General features: G+C 58.0%; 1 protein-coding gene across 1 annotated transcript in view; it reads left to right on the top strand.

Annotated features, from left to right (window-relative positions):
- ELFN2 (extracellular leucine rich repeat and fibronectin type III domain containing 2) overlaps positions 1–5,948 on the top strand; it is a 51,975-nt gene that overhangs the window by 554 nt on the left and 45,473 nt on the right. The gene's annotated exons all lie outside the window — the stretch shown is intronic.

Genomic DNA, 5,948 nt, shown 5'->3' with positions numbered 1-5,948 from the left:
GTGGGAACCCTTGCAAACGCTTTGCCCCTTTTTCTGGTGGCGCTGGTGTGGGGCAAGCAGGGAGGCAGCCCAGGGAAGCAGCAGAAATCGGCAGACTGCAGCTCTGGCAGGGCCAGGGCCACTGCCGGGGTGTGTGTGTGTGTGTGCGTGTGTTTGCATGTGTGGGCTCCAACAGCTGGCAGAAGAGAGGGGCGGGGGGTGGGTGTGTTGGCTGGTGAGGCAGTGTGTGCACACGGGGCTGTGTGCAAGAGTGGACCCTGTGCTCTCTGTACACACACACACACACACACACACACACACTGTCTTCGTGGCTCAGCAGGGTTTCCTCGGAGCGTTTGGAGGGGAGAGTGCTGGTGTGTTTGTCTGTGTGTGCGCTCGGGGAGCTCGTGTCCAGGACAGAGGCGGCCAGGCTGTGGTGTGTCAGCCGTGCCCAAGGAAGGAGACGACAGGGGATGGTGGCATTCACCCTCTCTGGGCTCAGCTTGGAAGAAATGGACAAACGTGGTACTTGAGGCACTTTCTGCAGCTCTGGGCTCCCTGCTGTGTTCCGTCCACCTGGACCCCTCCCACCCCAGGGGCTGCCTCTGGAGGGCGCTTCGATCCCGTTGGGGAGACACAGGTGTTGGACCGGAGTGTGTGTGTGTTTGTGTGTGCGTGTGCGTGTGTGTGTGTGTGTGTGTGTGTGTGTGTGTCCGGGCTGTGGCTGTTGGAGGAGAGAAGCTGGGGGGGAGGAGGGAGGTGCTGGCAGCACCTGGAGGAATGTGGTGGAAGCTGCAGGCCCCAGGCTGCCAGATTTAGTTACTGAGGGACATTTTTATCTGCCTCACCAGGGGAGTAATTTGCATGTGTATATGTGTGTGCCTGGCTCGAACACCTGTTCTCAGGGCCTGTGGGCACCTGTGGGACGTGTCGTGTCTAGGCCATCAGCAGGGCATGGGGGCCTGCACATGTGTGTAAACGTGTGTCCTAGGAGAGGAATGTCTGTGCACTCGCGTGCGCACACGCGCGCGCACACACACAGGCACCGTCCGTAGATGCCTGTCCTGAATGAGCTGTGTACATGGGTGGGGACCTCTGGGCCATCGGCCCCTGGGCAGGAAGAAATAGGAGTAGTTGAAGGGGGTATCAGGGAGCTGTGTGTGTGTGTGTGTGTGTGTGTGTGTGTTTATGTGTGTGACGTCAGTGAGAACCTCTGGGTGTGACATCAGCTCCAGGTTGCCGGTGACGTCACTGGGACAGCAGTGTGAGGGGTCACCCCCAAGGACCGGGTGATGTCAGTGGGAGGGTGAGGGAGGTGTCACGGTGAGGGTGTGTGGCTCAGTGTGGTCACATCCCCTGTGTTGTGAGGGGTGAGAAGGGGAGAGGGATGGAGCCTTGGGGTGAGCAGTCCCTCCCAAGAGGTCCCGTTTCCTGAGTGGATGTGGGACCCCTTTCCGTAAGGCCTGCCCCCCTAATAGCACATCTCTGTTGCCTACTCCCCGACCCGTGGTGTCCCCCCTCCCCCTCCCCTGCCTGGTCCCCTCCAGTTCCTGTTCTCCACCTCATCCCAACGGGGTTGCACAGACCCTTCGGTGACTGTGTTCTGGTGAGTGAATGTATGTGTAAGTGCAGGTGATGACAGAAAACGGCCACAGCGAGGGAGCCAGAGACCTTAGATTCTAATCCCATGTTGCCTCTCTGTGTTTTGTGGTTTAGGCATTCCTGTCACTTCTCTGGGCCTCAGTTTCTTGTCTGTCACCTGGAAAGTGGTTAGGGAGGCGAGGGGGGATTACAGGAGTTCATGGACTTCTGGGGGGCCAGATGCCCAGCACATGATAGAAGGTCAGTCCACGTGAGCCCCATCCCCTAGCCTCCTGTCCCCCAGCCCAGAAGCTGCTCCCCTGTTTTGCTTTAAGTCTGGCTTCGTAAACAACTTTCTCTTCTCTCCTTGGATCCTCACAGCAGTCCTGTGAGGCTGGTAGGCTGGCAGTATTATGTGGCCATTTGACAGATGAGCAAGCTGAGGTCCAGAGGGTAAAGTAAGCTGTTGTCGTTTCATTCCTTAGTGAGAACTCCCCTGCTTGGTGGGTGTGGGGAGACCCGTTTGATTGGCAGGGCACTCTCATTTAACGGAGGGACAGGGAGCTCTGCGCAGTGGGGGCAAGGAGTGGAGGGGCCCAGGGTGAGGGGCCCAAGGTGGAGAGATCAGTGGCTGCAGTACAGGCTGCCTCCTGACTCGGTCCAGTGTCTGCCTGCTTGTTCTGCCACCCCATGAGATTCCGAGATGGCCCGGCTGATAGAAATGGCTGCATCCAGCTGCTCAGCCACCTCTAGTGAGGTCAGCCAGGGGTGCTCACAGGAGGCTCTGTGTCTGCTCCCCAGTGTGGCTCCCTTGTCCCCGATATCTGGTGGGGTGGCTGCTGTGGAAGTAGACCTCGTGCCAGTGACGCCTCTGCTGTGTCCTGGCCGTGTGTGACGCGGGGACCAGCTCTCCTGTCTGTGTCCGAGGTGGTAGCTGCTTGCTTTGTGGGCTTTGCTGCGCGAGTGTGGCATCCCCGTGCAGGGTCGGGAGTGCACCCATCACAGCTACTCTCACCGCTTCAGCTCCGGTGCCCCTGAGCCAGGTCCTCTCTCCTGCCACCTGCCCCCCACCAAATCTGCTAGGACAGTGCACTGTGCAGACACGACAGCCGGGAAGCAGATCGCCTTGAAGCCCAAGACTCCTTAACAAGTCAGACCTCTTCGGGGACAGCGTTAATAGTCCAGGTTAACTCAGTCCTCTGTCTCCTGCTGTCCCAGCCCAATCCCCTATTAAATTAACCTTCTCCTGGCTCAATTAGCGCCTGGGGCAGAGGCGCTGCCATTAGTACTGGGGATGGTGTCGGGGGGTTGGAATGATAGAGCCCCCTCCTCCTCCTCCCAGCTCTGCAGACAGTCCCCAGGGGGTCCCAGAGAGCCCCTGAGGGCTGGCGAGCCACCTGGGCAAGCTTACATTCAGGGTGCCAGAGGAAGGGCGCTGGCTGCACGATGCTACTGGCAGCAGTAATTATAGTGATAATAATAATGATATTAGCTAATATTCGTTGAGTGTGTACTGAGAGCCAGGCCTGGTGGGAAGCTCTTTTAGGGGCACTCATTTAATCCCACAAAGCCTTCTGCAGTAGAGCTATTATTATTCCTCATTTTCCAGATAAGAAACAGAGAGGTTACAGACCAGCTCAGAGCCACACAGCAGTGGAATGAGGACTGGAAGCCCCACGGGTGGACTCTTTGCATCATTAACTGTTAATTGATGAACCCCTTTGCTAGGGAACCCTGGGCATCTTGGGGTGCCCCTCTCTCTGAGGGACCTCTCAGGGCCTTGCTTTGCTTATCTGTAAATGGGGGCAGTGTAGGGAAGCAGTGGGTGTGGCTGCAGGCAGAGAGGAGCAGAAAGGCTCCTGGGTCTCAGTCCTCTCTCTGCATTCCTCCTGTGCGCCCTCCCTCCATAGTGACCTGTGACGTTCCCAAAGGCAGCTCCTTGCTCCCCGGTTCTCCCGCAGTGCTGGGAGTACAGTGGGTGCTCGGTAGGGGCTCCCCTCAGAGATGGAGAGGATGCTGCTCCAGGATCAGTGTGTTCCCCAGGCCTGAGTCTGTCGTGGCCTCAGCCGGGGGCCCCTGGCCACCCGGCCACACTCTCCCTGTCTCGCTTGTGGAAGAGCAGGGAGGGGCTCAGGGCCCAAATTCTGCCTCTTTTCATCCTCGATGTGTGCCCTGGGCAAGAGAATTCACTTCTGGAAGGTTCTGTTTCCTCAATGGAAAGTGAGGGTAGTGGTACCGAATTTCTAACCCTCCCGGGTTAGTTATATAAAAGAATGACAAGCGTGTAGCATTGTGTCTGGCACATAGTAGGTGTCAATTAGATGATTTCCCTCCCCCTTCCCATCTGTCTCCTTTATGCATTCCTGGTTCCCTGGAATGGGGCTTGGGCTGCGAGTCTGTGTGTGTGTATGTGTGTGTGTCCATCCTTCCCTCTCTTTTTAGCCTCCACTTTCATCCCCTGAAATGCATAGAAACTCTTTCTTGGAGCCAGGCTGGGGGGCCCAAGGAAGCGTGAGAAGGGCCTGGCAGCTGCATACCCCACAGCTGGAGCGTGTAGAGGGGCTGGGGGCGGCAGGGCATGTCTTTGTGGGTGTGTCTATGCGTGTATGTGCACACTGGTCACCACCTCTCTCAGGGGCAAGCGGGGAGCCATCCTCAAGGGCCCAACCTCGTGTCTCAAGCCTGACTCAGTTTCCCTCCTTGGCCTGTTTCTATCTTTTCTCTTCCCCTTGGATCTTGGGGAGACACAGGCTGTGGGGTGAGCCTGCCTGCCAGCCTCCCTTCCTTGCCCTTCTCATTACCTGTGGGGGGGGGGCGGTCTCCTGTCTGTCTCTCCTGCAGCGTGTCAGCTCCAAATGGGTAGAGACTAGTGGGCCCTCAAAGAATACTTATTGAACAACTTTCTTTCATTTACGTGCTATGGAGGATGGGCTGATGTATTTTGTATTCAGTACACACACACACACACACACACACACACACACACACACACAATTATAAGCATGTCTCACCCAAGGATAACTGCTATGCCCAGGACTCAGGTGGAAACCCCCAGAGATGAGCTCCTGTCCCGAGGAGACGTGAGACACCTGGACCATCTGCCAGGTGCCGGGCGTGGGGCCTGCACACAGTAGGGCTTCCTTGACAGGTGGTCCCTGTTAGTCTGTGGCCTGACTGACAGGGGGCTGGTGCCGAGCCAGCCTTGTAAGCAGGGCTGGAGAGGTTGGGACGACTTCTGCTCTGGGCGCTGTAGAGCCCCCATGATTGCACACCTGCTACGTGCCAGGCACAGGGCGAAGCACTCTCTATTATCTTGTTTAATCTTGGCTGGAGTATTGTGGAAGAGGTCCAGCCGGCCTCTGGGTAGGGGCATGCCAGGTGGAGACCATGTGAGCCGAGGTCTGGAGGTAGGAAAGCCCGGAGTGGATTTTGGGAAGATGAGTCTGGACATGTAGTCTGGGGATCAACCACACAACAACCTAAATGACCCTGAAATCTGGACGAAGAAATCCAGCATTATCCTCTTTGCCAGAGAGCGTCAGAGGCTCTGGGTGTTTGTTAAAATGCAGATCCTCGGGCCCTGCCTGGTGAGAGTTGGATTCAGTACGTTGGATGTGGAGCCCAGGAACCTGCATTTTTAGTGCATTTTAGTAGATGAATTCGCCCATGTTTCCTGGGTGGATGGCAGCTGAGGGGGCTGCTGCATGTTCCCGGGGATCTTCCGGACTCCTCCCACGCAGCCTGGGAGGTAGCAACCCGGTTTCCAGAGGAGCCTGAGCTCAAGGAAGTGAGGTGCCCTGCCTTGGGTGACACAGCAGCAAGACCGAGACGGACACTGACTAATACTAATGATCTTCGTGTTCACTGACTGATGTTCTAAGCTCAAGGAGTTCTTCAGTAAATCCTCAGAACGACCCTCTGCATCATCCCTGTTGCACAGAGGAGAAACGGAGGCAGAGTGTGCGGTCACAGTTCAAGGCCTCACTGCTGGGAAAGGCCTGAAGTGCGGTGGGGATGAGGTGAGGCTGGAGAGGGCCTCCCTCAGCCTCTTGGACAGAGCGATGCCCTGATGCCCTACGTCTCCCTTCCTTTGGTGCGAGGGCGCGGGTGGAGCTGAGCCTGCGGCTGTGCGTTGTGAGCAGAGGCCAGAGGCGGGGGTGGAGGGGGGAACAGAGAAGCCTGGAGGAAGGCGGAGAGCCAGGAAGGCGTCCCGGAGGAGGCGGCGACGCAGAGTCCCGTAACGGTGGCCTGAGGCTGTTCATCCGGTGGGCGCTCTGGCCGCGGCAGGTCCGGGTCTGGCGGGCGGCGGGGTGCATCCGTCCCCGGTGCGCGTCCCGGGCTGGTGCACGCGGGCGCAGCCCCCCGCTGGGCACGTGCGCGGCGGCGGG

Source organism: Neophocaena asiaeorientalis, unplaced genomic scaffold, assembly GCF_003031525.2.
Source record: "Neophocaena asiaeorientalis asiaeorientalis breed wild unplaced genomic scaffold, Neophocaena_asiaeorientalis_V1.1 scaffold473, whole genome shotgun sequence".
Lineage (NCBI taxonomy): Eukaryota > Metazoa > Chordata > Mammalia > Artiodactyla > Phocoenidae > Neophocaena > Neophocaena asiaeorientalis.
The sequence above is the reverse complement of the archived record's forward strand: the minus strand, read 5'-3'. Positions and strand labels throughout refer to the sequence as shown.